The sequence below is a fragment of the Zootoca vivipara genome, chromosome 9 (assembly GCF_965207765.1).
Source record: "Zootoca vivipara chromosome 9, rZooViv2.hap1.1, whole genome shotgun sequence".
Classification (NCBI taxonomy): Eukaryota; Metazoa; Chordata; class Lepidosauria; order Squamata; family Lacertidae; genus Zootoca; species Zootoca vivipara.
In genome coordinates this window covers 62,584,050-62,601,183 of record NC_142592.1, presented here as the reverse complement: position 1 = coordinate 62,601,183, position 17,134 = coordinate 62,584,050, and the positions used below count along the sequence as shown (strand labels likewise).

At 47.4% G+C, this 17,134-nt stretch overlaps 1 long non-coding RNA gene across 1 annotated transcript in view; it reads left to right on the top strand.

The window, feature by feature from the left end:
* Positions 1–12,251, top strand: part of LOC148684667 (uncharacterized) — a 49,124-nt gene extending 36,873 nt beyond the window's left edge. Inside the window, exons 4-5 of the long non-coding RNA XR_015945936.1 lie at positions 8,798–8,908; positions 11,708–12,251. This is a non-coding gene — a long non-coding RNA (uncharacterized LOC148684667). The remainder of the gene's footprint in view (positions 1–8,797; positions 8,909–11,707) is intronic.
* Positions 12,252–17,134: the final 4,883 nt, after the last annotated feature.

Below are 17,134 nucleotides of genomic sequence, written 5' to 3'. Positions count from 1 at the left end.
CTGGACTTAACTGTCAGGGGTCCTTTACCTTTACCTTTTAGGGCTCAAACCCACAACCCTGAGATGAAGAGTTATTACTCAGCTGAATAATTTCAAGTTGTCCAAGCCTGTGTTAAACGAATATCAATCTGAACTAACTCACAGAGTTGATGTTGGGGGTGGAGAGAACTATGAATGTCACCTTGAGTTCTTATGAGGAAAAGTGGGATATAAATGTGTTTTTAAACCTTCCTTTTTAGCCAGGCCTTTGGTTTATTTGATTTACATCCTTTGTTCTTTTAAAATATGTGGTGGTGGGGAGTTATTGGGTGACTGTTTTTCTTTTGATTAATTATTTTGTGGTTTTATATTCTGATTTTATTCTGTGAACCAACCTGAGACCTGTGGATATAGGGCGGTATATAAATTTAATAAATTAATTTAATAAATTAATTAAAATACAGTTTTCTTTCTTAAAACAGTGGTTCGTATTTCATTTTGGAATAATGTACAGTTTTCAATGCATTCAGTTGCTCATCTGAATTGGAAAAAAGAAAAGAAAAAACTAAGAACAAGAATAATTTAATTTAACTTTAATTGCCCATAAACTTTCAGAGCTCCTGATATTATTATTTTTCTGGTTTTCCTTATTTGCTTTGTCCTGCCTTATAAAAGGACAGTGTGACATGCAAAAATGTGTAAAAGCAGATATAAAATATTCCTTTTATCCTTCTTCCTTCCTTCCTCCCCTTCCTTGTCTACTCAAGGCAAGTGCCCTGTGGCATAATTCAATTGCTTTTTTCCCCTGCCCACCAGAAAAACAGTAAGTACATAACTTTGCAAAACAAATTAAATTGCTGTTTAACCTTTCTGCTTCTCTTTCAGTACTGTTTTCTATGGTTTCCACAAAATTAATTTGTACTTCAAAACCTGCATGTGGTCAAGGGACTTAGCAGGACTCCAGGGAAGTTGAGAAAGGTGGAAGTTCGTATGGTGAGAGAGGAGGAAATGGGGATGATTCAGAAGTGGAGTGTTTGTGTGTTACCAACGAGTGAGATGCAATTCAGAAACAACCAAAGTTTTAACCTTGGAGAGACCTTCCAAAAAGTTTGTGGAAAAGCAGCAACTGTTGCCAACCTTCATGAGTGCGTGGACCTAAAAACTAAATAAATCCACAGATCCCCCACATTCTATTTGTTGTAAATTTAGGCTCCATTAATTGAAAAAAAAAATGCATAATGACAAAAACCCCTGAACTCAGTAGCAATAAATTCTAAACGAATTCACAAAGGTTTCTAAATCAAAGGAGACAGCGGAAATTAATTGATTAATTTCCCAAATGGATCCATTGATCAACAACCCAAGTCATTAATCCCCAATTAAGTTCCTCAATATACTCACTGAGCAACCCAATCAATCAATCAATCACAAATGTATGAAATATAAATTATATTTTTGAATATAAATTCTTTCATTTATTTTCCCAGTGCATCCAGTGATCAGCCACTCAACTAATCAATCAAATTGAACTATATAAAATGTAGTTATTTCCAGGTGAATTCAGCTGAGGTAACCCCCAAAAGAATTAGAATGAAAACTTTAACTGCACACTAATGTAATCTATTTCTGCATATACTATCAAGATAATCAGTTGAGATCCCTAATCCATGCGCTGTTTGTTAATTGATTTATAGAATTTTGTACGTCATCTTGAGATCTTTGTGGATGGCGATAAATAAAACCCCTCCTCCTCCTCCGGTTCTGAGTCACCCTAAAACAAAGTTCTGTTCCCCTTTCAATGAGCTGTGGATACTTAACACCACAAAAACTCCCCCCCTTTGGCCCAAGTGAATGAAATTTGCAGGCACTGGAGGCTCTGCAGAGTTTGCCTGCCATATTTCAGACAAATAGGTCCAGGGACTTTTTATTCCACATGTGTAGACAACCTCATGGGGCTCTCCCCATGTTACCAACATCAGGGTTCCTCTGGGTCAGAGGAAGTGTGAGGAGATATAGATTATGAGTTGTGGTTAATGGGACACAACACTGCATGGATAAAACACAAATTGCTGGCCAGAGCCCAGTGGCGCCGACATTGGGCCTCAGACTGTGGGTGCCCAGCTCTTGTGAGCCGCTCTGTGAGGTTATGATGTTGTGACATGGGCGTGGGCATGCTCTGGCACCACAGTGGCCACTGGGCTGGGGCCTGTGCCTCTGCTGTGGGGCCTCTTTTGGGACAAGCTATGGCCCCTGAAGTACGTCCATGGCCACAGTGGGCCCCAACAGAGACCCCACAGCAGAGGCACAGGCCCTGGCCCATGCACAGTGGTGGTGGAGGCCGGGCACCCACAGCAAAAAATAAAATAAAATGTGGGTGCCTGGGCCCTCAGGGTCCCCTGGAGTTAGCACCAGTGCCAGAGCCTGTGTCAGGAGTATGGGCAGGAGCCAGGCCCTGGGACCTGTAGGGCTTTGCAGGACTGGGGCCCCCCTCAGCTTGTTCTGGAGAAGCAAGGTGCAGCCGCTCAGGTGAGGCCACTTGGTAACTCGCTGCACCTGGTGGCAAGAGCCGGGGAGGGATATAAACTCAGCATTTCCCATCGGCTCTTTGCCACAGCAACGTGATCCCTGCCTTGTTGCATCTGGCCTCTTGCTCCTTGCTTCTCGACCCTCAGACCCTCGCCTTTTTGACGTCCTGCTTCCCAACCTTCGGTTCCTCGACTTTGCAACTCCCTGCTGCTTGACCAGGGCCGGCTCGCCCATTGATTCTACTGGCACGGGGCGCCAGGGCACCTGGGTGCTCAGGGGGTGCTGAGGGGTGCTGAGGGGCGCCCCAGCAAGTGGGGGAGCTGCGCAGAGGCCTCCCTTTTCCCTCCGCCAGCCGCGCCGCTTGGGAGAGCAGGGAGCAAAGCAAGCGGAGCAGGGGCACTAGGACCCTGTTCCGCTCTGCAGTGCCACCTTCCGGCACTTGTCGGCAAAGGGGAGCGCCAACCACGGCATGGCCTGTATGGCTTCTTGCCAGCGCTGCTGATCTCCAGGCACTGCTGCCGCTGCCGCTGCTCCGGTACAGCTCCGGCTCCGGCTTTGCCTCGGGCCGGCTGGAAGCACGTTTAGAAGGCGGCCCGGCTAGCGGCCAGCTGCACGCCCGGCCCAGCTCCGGCTCTGGCTCCTGCCGCGGCGGCTGTGCTGCTGCTGGTGCCGCATAGAGCCCCACGAGCGAGGCCACGGGCACCGCTGAGCCGTCAGGCGCCCTAGCGCCTCACCCAGCAGCTTGGCCAGCGGTGCTGCGGCGGCAGAGCAAGGCAACGAAGACATCACCGCCGAGCCCCACGCAGCTGCCACTGCCAGTGGGGGGGGGTCAACTCTGGGAAATGGGGGGGGCACCAGAGGGATCTTCACACCAGGGTGCCAGGTATGCTTAAGACGGCCCTGTGCTTGACCCCCAGCCCCCATACCGCCTGGACTCTTGTTCTTGCTTCCACACCACCACACCACCATCTTGCCCCCGATCCTGACGTCCTTAGTCGGGACTGCTACCTCCCGCCGACCGGACCACGGCAGCCTGATGGAAACTACGATTCAGGGAGGCAGAAGGACGAGCAAATAGATAGGGATGTTTTCAGACTTTGAGGGTCGGGGCACCAGTCAGAATAAGAGCAGTAGCACTTTGAGCAACATGGAGGCAAACACCCACAGACAATGATCAAGGCTTGACCTGGAAGCTGGGACAGGTCATATCAGGAACAAGCAATGACTACCTGTGAGGTGGATCCAGTGTGGGGCTTGGGAAGACAATGCCATCCTTTCTCCCCCCACCCCACAGTTGCAACTGACTCCTCACCATAAGGGGTCACTACAGGCTCCCAGTCAAAAATCCAGCTGCCTCTGAAGTATCTTGAACTATATGTTGGCAGAACAGTGATCCTATCCATAGCTGCAAAGTTTTCCCTTTTCTCACGAGGAAGCCTATTCAGCATAAGGGAATTTCCCTTAAAAAAGGGGGATAACTTGGCAGCTATGATCCTATCTGAAGCCCATTTAAGAGGCTTAAGAGGTGCAGGTGAAGCTTGCCTCAGTCATTCATACCTGTCTTTTTAGGGAGAGGATGGGCTGGGGGTGGAATCCATTGCTGGCCTCCATTTGGTGTTTCGTGGCATTCAAGGGATTTGAAGTTGCAAGCAAATTTAAGACATAAACTGCCAGCAGAGTGTTTTAGAAGCGTCCTTTGTACAATGGGGGAAATGCATTAAAAATAATAAAATAACAGCCCTGAGAGTGTTTACTTTACAAATGAATGAGGGGTATTATGTAAAGTAACTCCTTGCCAAGGATTCAGGAGGATTGTGGAGTGGATTTCAGAATCCGTCTCAATCCGCAGTCCTGAGTTACTTTACATTTAATCCTGCTGCCTCTTAACCACAACAAAGCAAACCCTGTTAAAATCCTTTTTAAAAAAAAACCAAGGTGAAGAAATGAATGCAAATGCCAAACATTTTCATGCCAGCACCCTTGGTGTAAAATTTGCATTAAAGCTTTCTGAACAGAACGTAATGCTTGCTTCAGAAGTCATTTTATTTTTATAGACTGCTGCAGCTCCTTCAAAGTTGTAAATCCCCTCTGCACACTAAGGAGACCGTACCCTGCTCCCAGTGAAATAAAATAAAATAAAAAAGTCTAATCCCTCTTCTTGTCAGAAAATTGACTGCTTTGTCTCAGGGCGAATCCTCATGCTCATGGCTGACTCTTAACTTCTGACTGGCCCCACATGTCAAGAAGGAGATGGACACACTGAAAAGATTGAGAGGAAAATGATGCTTCGTGTCAGGCATTATCTGGGGAAAGAAGGGAATGGATGGGTGGTGGAGGGCTGTGACTTAGGGAAGCAGATCATCGTGTCCTCCCTCGATGCAGTGAGACCTGGCAACCAAACCCTTGTGTTGTGAGTAGGTACGATTGGATAGCCACAACACCCGATTGGTAGGTCCCTAGATGCTGGGTTTAATCTGACCAATGGGATGCTAGCCAAATGGATCAAGGGACCTATATATGTCAATGCACGTGACCCTGAGCTTTCTCTCTTGGTCAGTGCATCGGAACACCCGCCCACCTCTCCCTATATTTAGGGCTTGCACGCTTGACCTTGCTATGCCATCATGTGTTGTCTGTCATTGGGACAGGGACACAGCAGGATTTTTCCCCACTTGACTGATTGGCTGGTGTCATTTGGGTTTCGCCTGCTGCGTAGCAAATCGTCACAACTTGTAAGTTTGTGGATAGGGTCTGGTTCAGGTAATAGGGATAGGGGAACACTCTCACCATCCCTATGTGAAGGGTATTCTGTTAAAGGAATTCAGGGACTCAATGGTTTGGTCAACCCTGCAAGGGGTTGTGCCTGAGTCCAGGGGGAAATCTGGGTGGTGGACATAGCATGTCCCTGGCTTTCTGCCATTGGCTGACCTACGATATAGCTCTGTGTAAGCGCTACCTGCAATGGTGCAGGGAGCTAGTCGAACCAGAGCCGATGCAACCACTCACTTGCTGTAATCAATAAAGTTGTGGCCTAAATTCTGCCAAAAACCAAACCAAAAATTTGAGTCTTGTGTGAATTTATTTAAGGGGGGAGGTTTAAAGGTGTAAACATGCAATGTCTGAGCAGCGGTGAAGGTAAAAAGTAAAGGACCCCTGGACGGTTAAGTTCAGTCAAAGGAGACTATGGGGTTGTGGCGCTCATCTTGCTTTCAGGCCAAGGGAGCTGGCGTTTGTCCACAGACAGCTTTCTGGGTCATGTGGCCAGCAGGACTAAACCGCTTCTGGCGCAACGAGACACCATGCCTGAAACCAGAGTGCACGGAAACACCATCTACCTTCCTGCCACAGCAGTACCTATTTATCTACTTGCACTGGTGTGCTTTCGAAGTGCTAGGTTGGCAGGAGCTGGGACAGAGCAACGGGAGCTCACCCCATTGCGGGGATTTGAACTGCCGACCTTCCGATTGGCACACTCACAGTCTCTTTTTTTGACGGGGACATATTCTCTTCTTCTTATGATTTCACACTCATCCATGGGCCAGTCTTTCCCCTTTTTCTTCATCACTTGGACATCATCACATGCTTCGATAGCCACAGATGTCTCCAAAGCAACTCAAATGACAAAGGCACCTGTTGTTGTACGCTGAATTCAACAACAAAAAATGACAGCCTTTTCCATGACATTTCAGGTATAAAAAAGCCTCGCTATTTTGGTGGCGGCAGCTGCTATCTATCCATGGTTATTTTTCAAGACCGGTGGCACTTGGGAGAGATGGGAGGAGGTGTTATCACAAGAGAGGTGCCTGTGAAATTTAAAATCACTGTGCTTCTGAACACTCCTCTCTGCAGGTGTTTTCTTCAGTTTGTATAAGTTCAGGTTGTTGGCTTGCATCTTATATCAAAATGCTTGGTTTCTCTGGGGATCTCCTGTCAACCAATGGGTCTGGGTCATTGTATCTGGCTATTAACCAGAACATTGGTGGTTTGACGTGGTGCAACAGACTTCCACCTGCGTAATGGGACTTTCCCCCTCCTCTTTCCTGCAGCTCCTCTAAGCACCCTCAAAATCAACTCCATAGGGTTGGAGACCCTCTGGAGGAGATCTTTTTCTGGGAGAAAACAGGAAGGGGAAATCCCCTTGTGCAGAACTCCACCTGTGCACTCACACATACAACCCAGTGTATGCAAGGAAAATATGCTCTCCCCAGGGAGGCTCGCCTGGCACCATCAATATATATCATTAGGTACCAGGCAAGCACTTTCTTCTACAACCTGGCCTTTGGCCTTTAACTATCTGTGGCTTTTCAGAATGCGGGTTCTCCTTCATGCAGAGCACGTGTTGCGGTGGGGCCTAGAAAACCACCCCTGAGTTGCTGGGTTGGGGGCTTTGAGTGGCCACTGTTCTGATTGGACACAGGCTGTTGGGGGGGGATCATGTTGCAATTTCAGAGGGACAGCCCAGGGGTATAAAAGGCAAGCACGTGATTTGTTCCTCCTCTTGGCTGCATTCTTCAGATCACCCTCCCTCCCTCCCTATGTTTAGGCCTCTGTGTTGACCTTGCTGTGCCTATCATGGGGTCGTCTGCTTGGCAGAGGTCCGGTAGGAATTTTTCCATTTGGCTGATTGGCTGGTGCCATCTGGTTTTTGCCTACTGCATAGCAAATAGCCACAACTTGTAAGGTTGGCGGTTAGGCATTGGTTATTTTGTTGGTTGTATGAGGGGTCTTGTTGACTGTGTTGGCCCCTCAAGTTGATGCCTGTGTGTAGGGGAAATTCCGTTCAGGAATACAGGGGCTCGATATGCAATGTTCGTAACCCCCGGCCGGGGGCCAGGGCTGCGAGAGAGCCCCTGGGAGCCTGAAGGGAGAGGGGAGGGCCAAACACCCGGCTCCCTGTCTCTCCCTGTAGGGTTTCCTCTTGCTGACTTTTAAGGCTAGTTCTGTCCTTAGGGGACAGTTGGTGAACCAATGCCTACGCAACCACTCACATATTTTGTATTTTAATAAAGTTGTGGCCAAATTCATGCCAAAACCCCAAAACAAAAATTCTGTCTGTGGTGTGAATTATTTGAGGGGTGGTTTGGGGACCTCGACACACAATATGTTTTGGGGCACACGCTGTCTGTCTTTTTGGTTGGGTGTAAGCAACTTTGGATTGCCCTGGGCAAGAGAAAGCAACTAACAAATTTAAATAATAATAATAAATAAGAATCACAAAACAAATGGTATACAGAGATCAAGCTACAGCACCAAAATATACCATAATTACTGTACATATCTGAGATTTTCTAGATATCACAGCACCCATGCATGTATAATAATACAATAACCAAAATCTTTCACATACATAGCCTCACTACAAGAAACTAATCTAAACACAGAACCCAAATGTGCTGTGGGATTTTTTTGTGAGGGCTTTAAAAATAATATTAGTAGTAATAATGATGATTGTGATAATCAGAAATGGATGTGGAAATGCCTCAAGCTGAACTGAAGACTGGGGAAATGAAACTGAAAGCACACAAAATTTACAGAATTGGCCATCCCTCTAGCCTGACTGCACGTGGAACGCTGTGTGGAGTTCTGGTTTTCTCACCAGGGAAGGGATATCAAAGAACTGGGGGAAATACAAAGAAAAAAAGGCAAGCAAAATAGATCAAAGGATTGGGGCCCTTACCTGACCAGGAAAGGATAAGCACTTGAGGCTCTTTAGTTTAGACCAGGCATCCCCAAACTGTGGCCCTCCAGATGTTTTGGCCTACAACTCCCATGATCCCTAGCTAACATGACCAGTGGTCGGGGAAGATGGGAAATGTAGTCCAAAACATCTGGAGGGCCAAAGTTTGGGGATGCCTGGTTTAGACAAGGAATGGGGAACCTGTGGTTCGCTAGTCATCAGTGGACTCCAACTCCCATCAACTCCAGGCAGCATGGTCAATAGTCAGGGATGATAGGAGTTGTGGAGCAGCAACATCTGGAGGGCCACAGGTGGAGGTTCCCTATCACTGGTTGCAATGAAAGGGAAGCATTTATGAAATTATGGTGGGTGTGAAGAAAGTGGATAGAAAGGCAAACACACCCAATTATAAAGAATATGTTTTGGATTCTCCAGTGAAATTGATCAGGAAAATTCCAGGATTTCGATCAGGACACTTGGAACAGGAATCCAAACGGAAGCAATATGCTTTTCTATAAGTTTAGTGAAATCTCTAGCAAAGGGTAGAGGATGTCTGTTCGTACATCACTGTGAGCATTAAAAAGTCTACTCCAGTGCCATGTTCTCAGCCTGCAGAAACAGGTGCCTGCCGCTGAACTTCTGGCTCCATGGAACAGAAACCGTATTCCTGCAGATCTGGGCCCACCTTTCGGGTGCAGTCCTTCTTGACAGCCCTCCTCCTGACAGGTACACATGTTGTTATCATCCTCTTGCTCACTCGGTTCCTTCTCATTACATGTCCCCCCCAGTCAAACCGTTGGGGATCTTGACAGTGTCAACTTCAGCCCCGGCCCTTTCAGCATTAGCCATAACAAATGCCATTACTCAACAGCTGTCATAGACCCAAACATTTCCTGACAGTGGCATCACCTCTGGCTTCCAGTTGGCATTTTCCAGAGGGATGACAGGTGACAGGCAAGGCCCGGGATGCAGCCGGGAGGGTGCGGGGAAGGAGAGAGAATAGGGCCGACGTTTATGCCGTACGTTGTTCGTGTTCCAAATGCTTGCGGAATAGGCTCCAGCCGCCTCTCACTCTCCTCTCGTCCTTCCCTTAAACGCTGCGTCAGCCATTGCACGCCTGTCATTTAATTTACGAGGAACAGAAGATGCATTTCATATGCACAAATTGATTGCTGCTTTCCTAGCCACTGTGTTTCCATCAGAATGTGATAAATGTCATTTAGTCTGTTACAGCCTGTTTGCGATGCGGCAGCAGAGGGTGCCTGGCCTAAGTGAGGATGTAATTGATTTATAAACATGTTGTTATCTAATGCTGCTGGAGACCCTTTTCCTTCAGACGACACCCTCTTATGCAATCCTTCTTAACCATGGATGATGGATGAGCATCTTTTGCGAGGGGAGTCGCATTGCATCGGTTTGTTCCCTGTTTGCATTGCTTTATTCATGGGGCTGCATACTTCTAATCAGGAGATGAATCAACTGGGGCGTTCATTGATGAAGTGAGGGGTGGAGAGACTTCAGCAACCATTCTACATATTACAAAGATGGGCGTGCTAAAGTTACAGGGTGCGTCACTTCAGACAAAAGGCAGGGAGGAGACGCAATAACATTTTTGATGCCCCACCACCAGGTACAATGATGATAGCAAACAGGCATATGATAAACTAACCTGCCAGGGAAGATAACAGAATCATAAGATTGCAGAGTTGGAAGTGACCCCCAAGGGTCATCTAGTCCAACCCCCTGCAATACAGGAATCTCAGCTAAAGCATCCATGACAAATGGCCATCCAACTTCTGCTTAAAAACCTCCAAGGATGAGGGACCCACAACCTCCTGAGTGAGACCATTCCACTGTCTAACAGCTCTTACCGCCAGAAAGTTCTTCCTGATGTTTAGTGGAATCTCCTTTCTTGTAACTTGAAGCCATTGGTTTGAGTCTTACCCTCCAAAGCAGGAGAAAACAAGCTTACCCTTGAAATATTTGAAGATGGCTGTCATATTTCCTCTGTCTCCTCTTTATCAGGCTAAACATACCCAGCTCTTTCAACTAGTCCTCATAAGGCTTGTTTTGCAGACCCTTGATCGTCTTGGTTGCCATCTTCTGCACACCTTCCAGCTCATCAACATCCTTCCTAAATTGTGGTGCCCAGAATTGGGCACAGATGGCTTAGTTTAATTCACTAGGCTCCTATATGCAGGAAACATTTTATTCAAAACCAGGGCCGTCTTAAGCACCTCTGGCGCCCTGGTGCTGTGGTGCGACGGATCCCTCCGGCGCCCTCTGCTGCCCCGTTTTCCAGCGTGGCGGGCGGCTGGGCTCAGCGCACAGCGCGGCTGCTGAGGGCACTGCTGCACGGCGGGTGGGTGGGCGGGCTTAGCGTGCAGTGCTGCTACTGAGGGCGCTGCTGCGCGGCGGAGCAGCCAGCGGGCGATGGGCACAGCTGCGCGGTGCCCCCCTGGCAGGCCGGTGCCATGGCGCCCTGCGCCTCCCACCCTGGCCATAGGGCCAGCCCTGTTCAAAACAATGTTTTGAGGTAGGGCCGTAACTCAATGGAAGAGAACATGGCTTTGCATGTAAATAGTCCCAGGTTAAATCCTCAACATCTCTTAGTAGGTCTGGGAAGGACTCCTGCCTGAAATCCTGGGTAGCTGCTGCCAGCCAGTGTTGATAATACTGAACTAGATGGCCCAAAGCTTTGACTCTGTATAAGGCAGCTTCCTATACCATTCAAAATTGTGACTCCCCTTTCCTGCAGTCTGAACTGGCTCAACCCAGAATCCTACAGCCTCAGTCATTATTTTATTAGATTTCTTAACTGTCCGTCACCATAAGACATCAGGGCAGCTCACAGAATAAAATACAGGATAAAAACATGTCAATAATTAAAAGCAAGATAGCGAAACCATAACCACCCCCCTTCCCCCAGACCCGTTTAAAAGGCTGTAGAATATTTATCAGCCCGGCGCCTAAAATATATATAATGAAGGCACCAGGCGAGCCTCCCTGGGGTGTGCATAACAACAACAACAACAACAACAACAACAACAACAACAACAACAACAACAGCTCAAAGAGGGGATGTACAATAAAACAATATATGCAAAAAGAAACAAATGAGGCAAGAAGTGTTTAGGAGGGAATTCTATAACTGTTGCACCACAATTTATTCCTGCAGGCAACTCTTCTGCTCTTTTACAACCTGGGGAAGGTTGGTTTATGGCCCAGTTGCACATGTTTTAAAATGTAATCCTGGTAAAAGGCGGGTGAAGAATTTAGAATTTCATCATCAGTTAACATCCCTAGTTCTGAAAAATCTGGACGTTTGGGGGAATGGAGTCCAGGCGGGGAGACTATATTTTTAAATCAATTTACGAAACAGAGATAGCAGCAACAGCAAATTTGACACAGGGTTGCTGTTCGCCACGACCTTCTGTACCACCAACGGCTTCTCTCCACTGGCATTTCCAGACACTCCAGACTGACGGCACAAAGAAAATGTCACACAATGTTTGTTTCTTCAAGGTCCTGTGTGCAGCGTAAGAAAGCACAGTGAAAGCCAGGCAAGATTACAGGGCTGTGCCATATGCTGTTGTATCCAGCTGAAGTTTGTTTATTGCATCCACGGAACATTCCTCCAGAAAAGTTTTGTGACCGTTCCAAGGCAGGTGCACAGCGAATCTGAAACACACAAGACCCTCCATGTTGGATCATCATCTAATGTCCACTGCTAGAGTCAGAGACACATTTGCCACTTGGTCACCAATTGCAAAATTTCCCAATAAAAAATAAAAATAAAAATCTATCCAGTAGCACCTTAGAGACCAACTAAGTTTGTCATAGGCATGAGCTTTTGTGCATGCACACGAAAGCATGCACTGTAGCAGTGATATTAGACTGATGCTGGCAAACTGCATCAGATAGAAAGCTAGCTGTCAAAACCCTCAGCTGTCAAACGCAACGTACAGTGCTGGCAAACCTTCCTGTACGTCAGTATGCATAAACACGCATTCACAAGTTGGGTCAGGGGGACATTAGATGGCAGCAGGTCACTACTGGACTGGCCAGAGTTGGGAGGATCCTGATGGAACCGGTTAGAGCAGGTTAGAACAGGGGAGGCTGGTCCAAGCCTGAAGGGTCAGACCCAGGTTAGGAGGAAGACAATGGAAAATGGTGGAGTTGTAGGAAAAACACCAAGAGTCACAAGATGGAGAGGAGGGGGATGTTTAAGGAGTAGGCATGTGACAGGGAGAGGTCTGAGGAGTATGTGAGGACCAGGCACTTCCTCTATGGTGGAGTTTTAGGGTGTTGGCAGGATGTGACATACCCCGGAACACCACCTCTTTTGGAGTTGACCAGTTGTCATTGGATGAAGAATGTACCTCTAGTTAATCATTGACAGTTCTGAAACTTTACAATAAAAGCGGGCGCCTGTTTTCATTCTGGGCGACCTTCCGGATATACATTCTGTCTCCCGCTGTGTTCTTTATCACGTGCTCCCCACAATGCACAAAAGAAGTGTGCATGCACACGAAAGCTCATACCTACGAGCTTTGTTTTTTTGTTTCAACACGGCTACCTACCTTTCCCCATAAAGCCTTTGGCTGTGCAAGCTTCACCATCTTGGTTGGCAGCAGAAATTAGGAGTGTGCAAGATTTCCCCCCCTTTTAGTTAATCTGCTTTTCTTTTCTTTTTTTAAAGCACTGCACAGTGGGCTGAGCAAACCCTCTAAACTATCTCCCCACCCACTCAGGCCAACTTTGATGGGTGCCAGTGCCCTGACTTCCTTACGACATGACAGGTCATTGACAGATGGGTGTCCTGACACCTGTCAAAGTTGGCCCACCGAGGGTGAGGGAGATAAAAAAAACCTGTCCCTCTGGGCCAAAAAGGTTCCTAGCCTCTGTTCTAAACTAGTATAATGAAGACATGTGTGTTCTTCTTTTTCCATTGCTACCAAGCATGTGATCTGGTGATGAAGTCTTCTTGCGTAACCTCCAATGGCCGGCAGTGTTTGCCTTGGCTCCATGATATCTCTATCTCCCCATCTCATTTACAGAAGAGTGCATTTCTTTCTTTCTTTTTTTAATCTGAAGCTTGAAAATAACGGTTATTTCCAAGAGGCATGGCAACGCATCAGTCTTGAATTAAATTTCTGAAAGACTAAGCATGTAACAAATTACATTTAAATGGAACAGCACCTGTCTGGGAACTGTAAGGCATGGTAACTATGGGGGCTTTAAGGTATTACACAACAGACGGGAGAAAATGAATCACAAATGTGTCTAAGCAGACACAGCTGGTACAGTTTTGCTCAGCTGTGCTGGGGGTGGTGAATAAAGAGACTGTCAGCCCAATCCTTTAAAAAAAGGAAAGAAAGGGGGGAATTGGCTGGAATCTCTGGACATGCAGTTTAGTGGTTTGAAATCTGGTGCCACTTTAACTTTCTTTTCACTGTCAAAAAAGGGTTCAAACAAGGGTTGATATGTAATGGGGCCATTGCTGCATCTCCACTGGGATACTCTACCATATTAGTGATGGGAGGCTCCCCATCCCATGGGTCTAATTTGGACCACCAGGCCTCCTCATTGGGCCAGTCAAGCCATTTTGGCCAAGCTATGTCCACCTGCCGTTCACCCAGGTCAGGTAAAGATGTGACTGGGCCAAAAGGGGGGTTGCTGGCCTGGCCAATAAGCTGATTGGTGGCCCTTGTGAAGAAACTCCAGGCGCAGATGCTCAATGCTGTGCAAGGGCCCACAATCAGCTGATCCTTGGGGCTTCCTTAACTCTGTGCAAGGAATCCCAGTGACTGGCTGGTCATGGGGGCTTGCCTAGCCTTGTGCATGGAAGCCACAATGATCAGCGTTGGTTGACAGTGGTGTGTAGAGATGAGATTGGTCATCTGACATCATTGCAATGTCAGATGATTGACTGGTGGGTGATCCTGCTTGGGAAGGTGAAGGTGATATTTTGTGGCTCCATGTGCAGCCTTCTACCTCCCTCCTTTAGTTTTGCTTAGCATTCTCTGAGGGAGAGGCCCCTTCAATGGTCTGCTGGGGACTGCCTTCCATTTGACTCCTCCCCTCCCCAAACTTCCTTCCTCAGCACCAATTCCCCCTGGCTCTCACAGGTGATGAGCTAAGAGATGGAGCAGGACCTCCTTTCCCAGAACTGTCTCATATGGTAGACATGGTCCTGAATTTGTTTATTTACCTCTCCCTCTACCTTTGGAGCTGTGTGTTGGAATATAGAGTTTATATGCAGCAGCAGAAGTTAACTTCAATTAAATGATTCCTTGCTTGGAGCATATTCAGACTGAGACTTGGTATAAAAGAAGAAAGCTGATGTTTATTAAAGGAAGTACACTCTTGATAGGAAAGAGCTCTGTAGGAAGGAGTTTTGCCATCCTAGCTAACCACCTAGTTGGGGAAATGATGAAGCCATGCCAGCTCCTTTGTTTTCAGAAGATAGATTCAAGATGACCTCTCACTTGAAGTCCAAAGATGGAATGAGAGGAGAATCAGGAAGTTGCAAAGAGGATGCAGCCGAAGATTTATCATTCTAAACATCAACAAGATAGAGAGATGATAGCAGAGTGAAAAGGTTACAAGGAGAGTCTGTAAAGCTGGAGGTGTTATGTTCAATGAAATTGCCCCATTGGCACAGCTCTCCTCCCTCTGATCTCCCCATGTCCCCTACACCTCCCCAAATGTGCTCCAGAACAGGACAGATTGGGGGGGTGCGGGATGGAGGGGGGGAGAGGGAAGGCAAGTTATATTTTAAAGCAAATATTACATAAGAACAGCAGCAGCAGCAGCAGCAGCAGCAACAGGTTCATCCTAAACCGCTTTGCAGCCCCTCCCTCCTGAAGTCAAGCTGCACAGCACACACACACATAAACTATGCAATTACACCCCAAAACTATGCAATTGTTTTGGACACTGAGGTTAAAAACAACACATCCCTAAACAAACTGCAAGCACACTTTTCTCTCCCCCTCGCTGGCATTAGTAACGCAATTGCGACAACACGGCAATGCAATTTTCATCGTTAAACTGCTTCAGGGTGTTTTACGGGCAGCTCTCCAAGACTGAGAGTGATTAATTAATTAATTAGCTGATTGACCACTGGGATGCCTTTCCATGACACTGAAAACCAACTGCCTGAGGCAGCTGCCTCATTCTGCCTAAAGGTAGGTCCGGCCCTGATTGTAAACAGTTATATTATCATGCCTGAAGGCAGGGAAGCAATTTTGCCTAGCGCTCTGTTAAATGGTAGGATCATCCATCTTCTACCAGTCGGTTAATGCTATCCAGATCAAAGTGTGCCATATGCAGAAAGCAAGTACCGTGTTTGTTTGTGTGTAGTTGTCAGGAGCATGGGCAGGAGTCAGGCTCTGGGGCCTGTAGTGCTTTGCAGGACTGGGGCCTGCCTCAGCTTGTGCTGGAGAAGCAAGGCGTGGCCACACAGGTGAAGTCCTCAGCTTGTGCTGGAGAGGCAAGGAGTAGTCACCCAGGTGAGGCCACTTGAGATCTCACTGCACCTGGTGGCAGGAGCTGAGAGGGATAAAAGCCCAGCATTTCCCTTCAGCTCTTTGCCACAGCAATGCTATCCTTGCCTGGTTGCATCTGGCCTCCTGCTCCTTGGACCCCTGCCTTGTTGCCGCCTTGCTTCTTGTTCCTGGATCCTCCACCTTGCTCCTTGGACCCTTGCTTTGCCTGCGCCTTGCTCTTGCCCCGTGGACCTTTGCCTTGCTTCTTGTTCCTGGATCCTCCGCCTTGCTCCTTGGACCCTTGCTTCGCCTGCGCCTTGCTCTTGCCCCGTGGACCTTTGCCTTGCTTCTTGTTCCTGGATCCTTCGCCTTGCTCCTTGCTCATTGGACCCTTGCTTCGCCTTCGCCTTGCTTCGTGCCCCGTGGACCTTCACCTCTGCCTTGCTCCTCGACCCTGCTTCTTCACCACCATCTTACCTCTGGTCCTGACGCCCGCCGACCGGACCGTGACAGTAGTAGGGTCAGCTACTACAGATAAAGCAAGGAAGAGAGGGAATCCTACCATTGCTGGGGTAAGAAGAGTGCAGGTTTTCAGGAACATCCAGTTCTGGAGACTTCACTTCTTTCTTCCTTGACCAGGCTCAAACCATGGCTAGTGAGAATTTCCACAAATTAAGGCAAATATGCAGCTTACTGCTAGGGTGGGAGAAGGGATCTCTAATGAAGCAAATAAAAGGGAAGTGGGAGCAAAACAACGCATGGAATCCTGCAAGGGTGTTTTCATGCAGACTTCATCTGGCATATGCATTTTTGTACACCTTACTTGGCTGGATAAATATATTGCAAAATTTAGAGTAGTGCAAATTTTGAAGGAGGCTGCATTTTGGTGCATGCTCTGTTTCAGAAAGTGCAGGCCGGGTAGACTTGCCTCCAGATACAAACTGAATCCAATTTCCTTCCCCACCCTTACGCTGCCCCTGAACTTTTCATCTCAAAATGTACACGCTTCTAAGCTGTAAGTGCTCCTATGTTGGCATATTACAGCATTGTGCCTCAGCACAGAATGGAAGAAAACAGCCCTGTGAGCGCATCTGAAAAAAAATGCAAAGCAGTTGCCTTCACCGACTGAAAGGAATTTTGCAAACCTCTTAACACTGCATGAGAGAGAACGCAATGGTGGGGTTGGCGGAGCTAGGAGAGAGGGGCTCAATATGGTTCGGTCGTGTATGAACTACCAAGAACAATTTGAAATGAAAGCGAACTGTGCTAATGCCAGGAGACTCAATGGGGAAATTAGACATTTATTTATAGCATTCTTTGTTAGCAGTGCTCTTACTTTGCAATAACCTCCTGGCCTGAGGATTTGATTTCTTTTTTTCTACTTCAAGTGTGTTTTGATTTTATCCATTTCCCCTTTCCCTTCTTTATGGACAATGGGAGGTTTTCATTTTATCCCGAG